The sequence below is a fragment of the Globicephala melas genome, chromosome 18, assembly GCF_963455315.2.
Source record: "Globicephala melas chromosome 18, mGloMel1.2, whole genome shotgun sequence".
NCBI classification, from domain to species: Eukaryota; Metazoa; Chordata; class Mammalia; order Artiodactyla; family Delphinidae; genus Globicephala; species Globicephala melas.
Window position 1 is genome coordinate 18,965,332 of NC_083331.1, and position 12,639 is coordinate 18,977,970.

At 41.6% G+C, this 12,639-nt stretch overlaps 1 protein-coding gene across 1 annotated transcript in view; it reads right to left on the reverse strand.

The window, feature by feature from the left end:
• Positions 1–9,597: 9,597 nt before the first annotated feature.
• NUDT15 (nudix hydrolase 15) overlaps positions 9,598–12,639 on the reverse strand; it is a 41,936-nt gene continuing 38,894 nt past the window's right edge. Inside the window, exon 4 of the transcript XR_009559697.1 lies at positions 9,598–11,263. The gene's annotated coding sequence lies outside the window, so the exon portion shown is untranslated. The remainder of the gene's footprint in view (positions 11,264–12,639) is intronic.

Here is a 12,639-nt window from a genome sequence, read left to right on the forward strand (position 1 = left end):
TTTCTCAAACCTCTTTTTTGTTGCTGTTATTGTTGTTTAGGGATGTTAGCTGGAGAAAAATTAAAAATCATTGTAACTGAAGTTCATGAATTTGGTAGAGTCTGTCACGAATTCCTTGTGCATCAGACAAAGAAATGTGGACAGGATGATGGTATAGTAGGTGGATTTGTATGGTTCATTGTTTATAGCCCAGCAGCCTTGATTTATTAACTGATGGCTGCTGCATCCCAGAAGGTTCTTGAAGGCATCAGGCTATTGGGCTAACTGAAAATCATACCTCTTTGCTTTGGATTGGAATTATATCAACTTTACCCAGCAAATACTAGCTAAGAAATGCAGGAAAGGACATTTAGAGTGTGTGCGATTCATTCACTCCTCCAGCTTCATTAAATTCTATCCTTAAATCAGGTTAGACTACCAGCAGTCCAGACATGTGGTCTTCTGATGGCTCCAGGGCCTCATTAAATTAACCTCTCACAAGGTAGCCTTCACTGGCCCCAGAGGACTCTGGGAGGCAAGTCTTCCAGAAAAAGGGGGTTTGAAAAACTACTGGATATGATGGAGCTTATGGAAAAATAAATGGAGAATTATTACAAAAGGTTACCAGAAGAAAAAGAAATAGAAACACCAGAAAAACTAAACACTGTATAGGAAGAGAATTAAAATAATAATATCCTACTTGGTTCTGCCTTGAGCAACAATTACCTAGGTTACAATATTGTAAACACTGGTGAACACTTATGCATGGTTTAAGGGGAGTTCATCTGAAAAACATCAAGAATTTTTAAAATAAACTTTTATTCAGAATAGTTTTAGATTTATAAAAAAAAATATTGTGTAGTAGAGAGAATTCCCATATATTCCACATTAGATTCCTCTGTTATTACTATCTTCTATTAGTATAGTACATTTGTCACTATTAATGAACCAATTTTGATACATCATTATTGACTGAAGTCCATACTTTTTTCAGATTTCCTTAGTTTTTGCCTAATGTTCTCCTTCTGTTCCAGGATCCGTCCAGGATACCACCTTACATCTTGTTGTCCTGGCTCCTTAGGCTCCTCTTGATTGGGATAATTTCTCAGACTTTCCTTGGCTTTGATGATCTTGATATTTTTGAGGAGTCAGTTCTGTAGACTGTCCTTCAATTGGGATTTGTCTCATGAGGTTGTGGGTTTGGAGGAAGATCAGAGGTAAAAAGCCATTTTTATCACATTATATCAAGGATACTTACTATCACCTTGACTTATGACTGTGGATGTTGACCGTGACCACCTGCTGAAGTAGTGTTTGTCAGGTTTCTCCACTGTGAGTTTACCCCTACCCCCTTTCCATACTGTACTCTCTGGAAGCAAGTTATAGCTAGCAGTGTACACCTAAGGAGCGGGGAGTCACACACCGTCTCCTTGAGGGTGCAGGACCTACACAAATAACTTGGAATTCTGCACAAGGGATTTGTCTATTCTCCCCGATTTATTTATTTATCTAATCATTTATTTACATCAGTGTAGACTCATGGATATCCATTTTATATTCGAGGTTCTAATCCAATACTATGTTACTTATTTTGTTACTCAGATTGTTCCACTTCTAGCTTTCACTAGAAGGAACTCTTTCACTTGGCTCCTATGACACTTTGACATACTCCCATCATTGTAGGTTTTTTTCTTTTCTTTTTAGCATCTCCTTACTTTCCGGCACTGCAAGATGCTCCAGGTTCATCTTGTATATTTCCTGTCCCAGTGTTAGAATCAGCCACTTTTCCAAGGAGCCCTGGTTCCTTTTTTTTTTTTTTTAATTTATTTACTTAATTTATTTATTTTTGGCTGCGTTGCGTCTTCCTTGCTGCACACGGGCTTTATCTAGTTGTGGCAAGCGGGGCCTACTCTTCGCTGCGGTGCACGGGCTTCTCATTGCGGTGGCTTCTCTTGTTCCAGAGCATGGACTCTAGGCACGCGGGCTCAGTAGTTGTGGAGCACAGGCTTAACTGCTCCGCGGCATGTGGGATCTTCCTGGACCAGGGCTCGAACCCGTGTCCCCTGCATTGGCAGGCTGATTCTTAACCACTGAGCCACCAGGGAAGCCCCCTGTTTCCTTTTAACAAGGAATGGTTATTAGAAATCCAGAGCCAGGAGCTAGACCCTAGGTGGGCTTGTTGCTACCAGGCAGCAGGGGTCACTGCTTCTAGGCCCTCTCAGCTGACAGATCAAGGAGATATATATGAGTCTACTAATCAGTGTATACACACACACATATCAGTATTTCTACTTGTAGTCATCTGTATCTCTATTTAGTAAACATGAGTTCATACGGATGTGCCCAACTCTAATCTATTACCACATGGGTCATTCTAGCCTTCTAGCCTTGCTTGTCTGTAACCTTCTCCAACAGTGAGAAACCTGGTTCCCACATCTGCCATCTGTTTAACTGAATTGTTCAATCCCAATATACATGTATAGTGACTTCAGAATTGTTAACCTGTATAACCTTGAGAAACAGCTTTATCACCTAGACTATGGTGTTTATATACCATTTATTTTGCCTTGAGTCTTAAGGATGAAAGTTACTTAGGTCAGTACCTTTTACACTCACTGCCTTCAGTGAGGTTGTTCCATGCATATATACTATAGATAGAATATTTTGTCACATTCTTCATCCCATCCTGGGATCTCCCAACCTCCCAAATGATTTTTTTAAATTTGCACATGTTAAGGTTCACTCTTTGCGCTGCACAGTTCTATGAGTTTTTACAAATGCATAGTGTCGTGTATCCATCATTGCAGTATCATACAGAATAGTTTAACCATCCTAAAAAACCCTCTGTGCTTCACTTTTTCAACCCTCCCACCTCCTGAGCCCCTGGCAACCACTGATCTGTTTACCATCTATATAGTTTCGCCTTTTTCAGAATGTAATGTAAATGGAATCATATGTAGCCTTCTCAGACTGGCTTCCTTCACTTAGCAAAATGCATTTAAGACTCCTCCTTGTCACTGCAAGGTTTGATAGCTCATTCCTTTTTATTGATGAATAGTATTCCATTATATGGGTATACTAATGTTTATCTATTCTATGGCTTATCCAACCTATTGAAACACGGATTGGTTGCTTTCCATTAAGAATTTAAAAAAATAAATTGCAAACTTAAAATGAATCAGCAAAACTACATGACTTCCAAAAAAGTTACTCTTCCACTATGATGCATTGGGAGAAGTAGAGCAGCTGCAGTGTTAGTTGCTGTAAGACACAATGTAGTGGTGAAGAACACAGCCTCTGAATCCAGACTGCTACCTCCCAAGATATGTGAGCTGAGCTGGACTACCTACCATTCCTGGGCCTCATGTCCTTGTTTGTGAAAAGGAATAGTAACTGTACCCATAGTGGCTTAAACAGTGGTTCAATAGACGTTGGTTATTGTTATAACTTATAATAATATGTTCACGTATCATGTAGCAAGCACTTTATATATATTCTTTTATGCCTTCCAACAAAATTTCAAAGGAGCATAATTATCCCCATTTTATAGATGGAGAACCTGAAATACAGAGACTATACCTCAACTTGAACTGAAATCTATCATATTACAAAGGCTCTAATCTTCTAGCTTTACTGCAGTGAGTCTCAAGAGCATAAGGAATGTCTCCTTTTACTCAGCTCTGGACATATCATCTTCACTATGAGTTGCCACACATTATGAAGGACCAACTAGAATGTGAGAAAGAGATGATGATCAGGGTGATGAAAGACCTGGAATTCCTTTCAAATGAGGCACAGCTGAAGGAACTAGAGATGGTTGGTGTGGAAAATGAAAAGTTGGGAAGGAAATACAGCAAAATGTTAACAATGTGTGTCTCTTAATGGTAGGATAACAGATGATTTTATTTTCTTTATATTCTCTAAATTTTTTAAGTTGGAATGTTTATTTTGTATTTTTAATTTATTTTTTTATAATTACTCTTATAATAAGAAAAAACACTTTAACAAATCACAGTTAAAAGAAAAATTTGAGTGATAGATGTTAATGAAATATTATGGTAATCATTTTGTAATTTATATATATACCATATCACTATGTTCTACACTTTAAACTTATACAATAATATGTCAATTATATTTCAACAAAGCTGGAAAAAATAACACCTATATATACACGTCTAGCACAATATTTAACCCCTTTTTAAAAAGGGACTTATTCACATTTTATTTTGAAATCTAAGACAGATTTTGAAATGTGTATTTGAAAATATAACCTTTTTTTCCCTTGTGAATTCTATGAATATAGGTTACATTGAGCAGAAAGAAAGAAAGAAAAACTTGATAGTTTTTTTCTGTGAAAGACAGGTTAAATGTTCTGCTTATGACCTCAGAAGACAGAGTTTGGTACCAATTTGTGACAATTATCTTGAAGCACATTTGGACTCAATATGAATGGAATTGGTTGACATGTGAGGTGGCCAGCTTCCCTTTTCCAGAAAGGGATTAATCACAGGCTGGGGTTGGGCTAGACCAGATGACCTCTGAGATCTCTTTTGACTCTTACTCTATAACTTGGGCTACTACTTGTGACCACAACATGTTTCTAATGGTTTTAGCTCATGATGTACAAACTGATGCTGTTAATAGAAATGCATTTAGTTTATTAATATTCAGGCACCCAAGAAACACTTAGCAATTTGTTTTACATATAAGAAGAAATGTGATTGTATTTCCTTAGAATCTAATTTAGAATGTCTATTCATTCAAACTAGACTTCTTCCTTCGTGTATTAGTTTCCTAGGGCTGCTATAATAAATTGACATAAACCAGGAAGCTAAAAACAACAGCAGTGTATTCTCTCACAGTTTTGGAGGCCAGAAGTCCAAAATCATAAGCAGAGCTCTGACCCCTTGAAGGCCCTAGGGAAGTATCTTTCCTTGACCACAGGCATTCCTTGGCTTGTGGCTGCGTAACTTTCATCTCTGCCTCTGTCCTCACATGGCCTTCTTCTCTTCCCTGTGTCTCTCCTCTATGTGTCTCATATAAAGACTGTTATCATTGGGTTTAGGGCCCACTTGGATAAGCCAGGGTCATCTTTTTTTTTTTTAATTAATTTTATTTTTGGCTATGTTGGGTCTTAGTTGCAGGCATGCGTGATCTTTGTTGTGGCATGAGGGATCCTTCACTGCGGCGGGTGGGCGGGCTCTTTGCTGTGGCACACTGGCTTCTCTATAGTTGTGGTGTATGGGTTTTCTCTCTAGTGTGGCATGCTGGCTCCAGAGTGCGCAGGCCCTGTAGTTGTGGTGTGCAGGTTCCAGAGCGCATGGGCCCTGTAGTTTGTGGCATGCGGGCTCTCTAGTTGAGGCGTGTGGGCTCCATAGTTGTGGCAGGTGGGCTTAGTTGCCCCGCGGCATGTGGGATCTTAGTTCCCTGACCAGGGATCAAACCCGCATCCCCTGCATTGGAAGGCAGATTCTTCACCACTGGACCACCAGGGAAGTCCCAGCCAGAGTCATCTTATCTTGAGACCCTTAACTTACTTAATTTTCCAAGTACCCTTTCTCCAAATAAAGTCACATTCACAGGTTCTGGGATGTGGACATATTTATTTATTTATTTATTTATAACATCTTTATTGGAGTATAATTGCTTTACAATGGTGTGTTAGTTTCTGCTTTATACCAAAGTGAATCAGCTGTACATATACATACATCCCCATATCTCCTCCGTCTTGTGTCTCCCTCCCACCCTCCCTATCCCACCCCTCTAGGTGGTCACAAAGCACAGAGCTGATCTCCCTGTGCTATGCGGCTGTTTCCTACTAGCTATCTATTTTACATTTGGTAGTGTATATATGTCCATGCCACTCTCTCACTTCATTGGGTTGTGGACATATCTTTATGGAGGTCCACCGTTGAATTCACTATGCATTTGAATCAAGAAGTTGTTGAGATATTTTAACCATTCTCTTTCTGACATTGATTCCTTACTCTAGTTCTCCTTTTCTCCATCCCTGCCTATCTTCCTGCCCATCTCCAACACTTAGCCCAGCCAACTTTTACCTTCTTAGGAGTTTCTGATTTCACCTCTTCCAGGAAGCCTTCCCTGACCAGTGTTGTTTTGTTTGCCTTCTACAGGCCCAGCATTTAGTGTGATCCCTGGCACATAAACAGAGCTTAATAAATATCTGTTGAAAGAATAAATGAATCTATCAAAGGAGGCCAATGATGATTCCTACCTTTCTTTGGTATTACTGAGAAGTGGTAAGTTTTCAATGATACCTGGAGAACTTCAGGCAGGAGATAAGACTTAATCTTTTTAAATTTTTTAATTTATTGATTTATTATTTTTGACTACGTTGGGTCTTCATTGTTGCGCGTGGGCTTTCTCTAGTTGTGGTGAGTGGGGCTTACTCTTCGTTGCTGTGTGCAGGCTTCTTGTTGCGGTGGCTTCTCTTGTTGCGGAGCACGGGCTCTAGGTGCAGGGGCTTCAGTAGTTGCACCACACAGGCTCAGTAGTTGTGGTGCACGGGCTCTAGAGCGCAGGCTCAGTAGTTGTAGTGCACGGGCTTAGTTGCTCCGCAGCATGTGGGATCTTCCCGGACCAGGGATCGACCCCGAGTCCCCTGCATTGGCAGGTGGATTCTTAACCACTGCACCACCAGGGAAGTCCGGAGACTTTATTTTTAGAAGGTTTGTTAATTCCAGAAAACCTTTGCATTGAAACCACACCATGAATATTTAAAAAGAATGAGATGTTTAACTTAAACTGTTTTTTGTTCTCAAGGCACAAGAATGTAGGGAGTTAAAGACAAATTGCCACACTTTCCACAGGGCTAATGACTTTAATTAATGTTGAAGAATTTTGGACAGTGGGAGTTTTTTGTTGTGTTGTGTTTTGGAATGAGGAGGATAAGGTTCTTCTGATGAAAGCTTCCCAGTGTAACTAGGACAGGAGGATGAAGAAGATAAGGGGCTTTGTTCAGCTTGTAAAACTTCTCTTGATGTAGGACAGCCCCAGCTGGATTGACCAGAGATAACTCGGCTTATTAAAAGTAGTTAAAATGGCACATTTTGAGGCTTTGTAATTGATTTAAAATTTGAAGTTGCTAACACAACATTGTAAATCAACTATACTCTGACATAAAATAAAAACTAAATAAAAAAGTTTTTAAAGAAACATATACATATAAATTGAAGTTGCTGCCCTAAAACCCAGCAACTTAATGGGAACCCACCCCTTCCCCTCAGTAGCTTTTTGAGAGGTGATTTATGGTTCAGAAACCATAAATGTGATTCTTGACATCAGAGCTTGCTCCTGAATTGAGTGTTATTTTTACCTGGGATTAGGGACTCTGAGGCCTGTGCTTTGAGATACAGTCTCAAGGCTTTCTGCTTTTTGAAGAAGGAGTTAATCAATGCCGTGGGCCTGTTTTCCTTTCCTCACTGCCTGACCACTGGGAGAGAAATGCCTGAGTCTGACTCTCCACCTCCACCCCTGTGGGTTTGACCTGGAATGTGAGTCTTCAAGCTTACTTTGGGGACTGGCTGCGGGAAGGAGCTTCAGAACAGAGGAAGCTGGAATGAACCATTATTTCTCGAGTTACAAGGTACCAGGGACAGTACCCACCACTGCGCTGCCGAATATTCCATTTTTGGTTGAGGATGTTATAAATATTTGGAGTTGCTTTTGAGACTCTTCAAGGAGAATATGGACAGAAGTCATTGACAGTAAGGCTTTACCAGTTAGAAGCAAAATTGTAGACAACTACAGTTTGTTTTCAGTGTCTGATGATTTCAGCATCTCTGTCAACAACAACAAATCCAATAATTGTTATTGGTGTCCACTCCATTTCAGACAGTATTCTAACACTGGGGCTATGTCTGTGAGCAAAAGGGCCAAGAGACCCTGTCCTCATGGAGCTTACATGCTAGTGGAAGAGACAACTGGCAAAGCACACATCAAGTGAATTATATAGAGTGTTAGAAGATGACAAGTGCTGTGGGAACAAAGTAGAGCGGGGTAAAGGTGATGGAAGGTGGGGTGAGACTGCAGTAGTAAACAGGGTGGCCAGGCTGGGGGTCCTGGAGAAAGTGACGTTTGTGCAGGAAGTGAGAGGCTAGCCATGGGCCTAGCTGGGGGACAACGGGTGAAGACAGGGAGAATGGCCAGTGTGAGGGCCCTAAGGCAGGAGTGTCCTGGTGTGCTTGTGGACCACAATGGCTAGAGCAGAATGAACAAAGGGAAGTGAAGACAAAAAAGCCAGAGAAGTAATGCCAAGTCAGATGACGTTGGGCCTCAGAGCTAACAGTGTTTGGTTTTCACTCTGAGTGGGATGGCGAGCTGCTGCAGAGTTGTGGGTTATTTTGGCGCAGCACGTGGGATCTTAGTTCCCGGACCAGGGATCAAACCCGCGCCCCCTAGTGGAAGCGTGGAGTCTTAACCACTGGACCGCCAGGGAAGTCCCAGCTGCAGAGCTTTGAGCAGAGGAAAAACATGACCTAACTTGAGTTTTAAGAGGATCACTCTGACCGCCATGCTGAGAATGGTCTGCAGACATCGGGGGAGAAGCTGGGAGAACGGTGACAAGGCAATTTCAGGAAACACCGGTGAGAGATGATGGAGATGTGGACCTGCAGTTAGAAGTGGAAAGGTGAGGAGTGGAAAAGTTCTGGGCACGTTCTGGAGGCAGAACCACCTTGATTTCCTGATGGATCGGCTGCGGCGTATGAGAAACAAGGAGCAGAGTCGAGGATAACCCCAAGTTTTTTGCCTGGACAACGGAAATGAAGAAATTGCCATCAACTGAGTCGAGGGAGGCTGCAGGTGCTTTGGGTGGGACGGTGAGGGGCGTAGAACAGGAGCTCTGCTTTGCTTATGTCTTTCAGACACCCAGGTAGAGGTATCTAGGGGGAGCTGCAGTACAAGTCTGAGTTCAGAGGACAGGTCTGGGCAGGAAATAAAAGTTTGGGAGTCGGTTTACGGGTAGCATTTAAAGCCACTGGACTGAATGAGGTGATCAGAAGTGAGTGCCGAAAAAAAAAAAAAAAAAAGAAGTGAGTGCCGATAGAGATGAGGGCCTAGCAGTGGCCCGAAAACACTCTTGTGTGTAGAGGTCAGGAGGAACCGGGAGGAAGCAGCCGGAGTGATGGAGAAGAGAGACCAGGGAGGAAGCAGAAGAATGAAGAGGGTCTGGCATCTTAGAAATCAAGTGAAGAAAGCGTTATCGAGGAGAAGGGGTGATGGACTGTGTCCAGGGCTGCTGAGAGATCAAACACAGAGAGCACTGACCGTTAACATTAGGCAGCACGGAGGTCTCCGGTGACCTTGACGAGCTGAGTTTCGGTGGGGAAGTAAGGGTGAAAAGCTAACTGAAATTGACACAAGGAAGGAATGGACTTGGTAACAAAATAGTGTGAACTCTTTGCTGCACAGGGGAGCAAAGAAGGAAAGCAGTTGCTGGAGTGGGAAGCGGGGTCAAGAGAAGAATCTTTAAATAGGAAAAATAGCAGCAGGTATGATGAGCAGGATGAGTAGGGGGTGGAAAATACCACAAACTGGGTTTTGCTTAAACAGTAGAATATTTTCTCACAGTTATGGAAGCTGGAAGTCCAAGATTAAGGTGTCAGCAAGGTTGGTTTCTCCTGCAGCCTTCCCTTGGCTTGCAGACGGCCGCCTTCCCGCTGGGTCCTCACACCATCTTTCCTCTGTGCCTGCACATCCCTGGTCTCTCAGTATGTCCAAATTTCCTCTTCCTATAAGGACACCAGTCAGCTCACCCTAACAGCTTCACTTTAACTTAATTACCTCTTTAAAGGCCCTACCTTCAAATACAGTGGCATTCTGAGGTACCGGGGGATAAGGCTTTGACATATGAATCTTGAGAGCAAATAGTTTGGAGCCCATAACGACACCCTCCATCTATACAGTGCATCATAGATGATCATCTCAACACACCACTTTATTTGTACATGTTTGCTTTGACTTTCTGCCCCTGGAACACATAAGTTACACAAACTTTCCCTTTGGGTAGTTTCAGGTAGAAGGTGTTGTTTTTCTAAGACCTAGGGTTGGTATCATCCTTACTCTCCAATGCTTGCAAACTTTTTCAATCCACAGTAAAAAATATATTCTGTGTTTGACCTAGTATCCACATACATAAATATACAACCGAAAAAAGTGTCCACAAAGTAGTGATATGCACTTTGATGAAATGTTCTGTTCTATTCTGTTTTTTTAAAAACCTCTACAGAGATATCTGTTAGGTATCTCAAACAAATGATAATTCCTAGTTACATGTAAATAATAGTGTAGTAATGTAAGCACTGACTATCGATTTAACAAAAACTTGGATTTTATAGTAGAAGGACCAATTAAAGATGTTGAGAGTGGTTGCCACTAGGGTGAGGGATGTGACAGGATGTGGGAGTTGGGGAGGTGGTGACTGAAAACTCTGTTTTTGTGAGCTTTTCAGGGCTGTTTGACTTTTTAATCATGCATTATATAAAAAAGTATATACATTGATAAAAATAAAAAATGCTTTTAAAAAGACATGTAATGTATGCAGCCACCTCTGTTGACTCAGGGGCAGCCTGATTAGTTTCTTGTTCTCACTCAAACGTCCACCAAAGGTTGTAGCTGCTTTTTGCTCAAATCTCTGAACTGTGTGTTTGACGGTGCTTGTGTTTTAGACAAGAGGTGCCCAACCCATTTTCTGTACCTGAAGGCAACTCTTGCTGTAAAAAGAGGCAGGACAACCAGAGGCTAAGAGCACAGACGTTGGAGCCGGTCCCTGGGTTCAGATCCCAGCTGTGCCACTGACCAGCTGTGTGGCCTGGGGCGAGCCTCTCCACTTCTCCGCCTCCAGCTTCATTATCTGTAGCATGGAGATAATTACAGTGCTCACCTCTGGGAGCTTGCTTTGTTTTTTTAATTTATTTTTTATTTTATTTTATTTTTGTCGGCGTTGGGTCTTTTTTGCTGTGCGCGGGCTTTCTCTGACTGTGGTGAGTGGGGGCTACTCTTCGTTGCGGTGCATGGCTTCTCATTGCAGTGGCTTTTCTTGTTGCGGAGCACGGGCTCTAGGCGTGGGGGTTTCAGTAGTTGTGGCACACAGGCTCAGCAGTTGTGGCTCACGGGCTCTAGGGCGCAGGCTCAGAAGCTGTGGCGCACGGGCTTAGTTGCTCTGCAGCACGTGTGATCTTCCCAGACCAGGGCTTGAACACGTGTCCCCTGCATTGGCAGGCCGGTTCTTAACCACTGCACCACCAGGGAAGCCCCATCTCTAGGAGTTTTATGAAAAGTAAAGGAGTTCATTTTTTAAACATACTTAGAACAGCACCTTGAGGTTGCAGACATAAATATTCACAAGAAGGTGGTACTTACCCTTTTCGATTCTATAGATTGAGAAAATCTTTTGCACTCAAAGTTACCATGAATTCAGTTATCATAACAATACAAATATATAAAGTATTCATATTTAATTACAGTTGGCCCTTGAACAACACAGATTTGAACTGCGGGGGCCCACTTACACGTGGAAGTCTTCCAACAAATATAGAAACTGCATTTTCATTTTACAGATCTTTAAATTAACTAAGTGTGGGGAAAAGCTTGTGTTTGATTACAGATCACAATATATAGAATCAAAAGAACTAGGGTTTGAGTCCTGATTCTGTCCAATCTTGTTTCAGCTTTCTGCCTTGGGTGAGTCATTTAACCATTTCTTTGTTTTTGAGGCAAAGATAGCAGTACTCCGATCGGCACCCTTAACTCTCACGTTGTTCAAGGCTCAGCTGTATAATATATTATAAAATAACTCATATTTTGTTTATCACGCTTAGGTCTGCACAGTTTGCAAAAGAGTGTATCAGTAGGAAGTGCCGTTACTTATCAGTCTATAGAGACTGTTCAGTGTGCATGTGAATTTGCACAAATCTGAGGGGTATGGAGTTCACAACACACATATACTGTCCACATATTAACCCTCATTATCTGTAAAGTAGGACTTATAATTGGTCATTTTTAACTAATTAGAACCCTCCCAGAACTTTTATGTGGAAGCTACACTAATATGACCTCTCTCGCCCCACCGGAATCCTGACCCAAGACAAACCTGTAAGAGTTGAGTAAACAAAACCCACACAGGCTGCAGGAGTTTAGCCCATTGGAAACTTAACATAAGAAATTATTGACTAGAGCTACTGGGAGGCATGCTTAGAATGCAATTGTAATTAAGAAAGCTTAAATCTAATTTAGTCCATTGCCTGAGAATTGACTGTATTAAAAGAAGGGGTTAGCCCAGAGCAGAAGTGGAGGGTGGTTGTAAAATAAAAGGTGTCCACGAGTCTCTTGCACTGTCTAGGGAAGGAGGCACGCTGACTTATGAACACAAATATGCCAATCTCTTTAACGCACATATCGCTACACTATGGAGGTGCAAATCCATATGATTGCATCAATTAAGTTTTTATTTATGTTCATTTGTTCTGCCAAGTTTATCAAGCGACATTCTGGTGATAATTTATGGCTTCCTGTGTGGGTTTGTCTATGAGTATAATTGTGCTCATCGTAAGAGAATAAAGTGGCATTCTGGATTATTATTATTATTCAGCAGTTACCATGAATGAATTTATTTAGCATGAGTCCCAAGGAAATCCT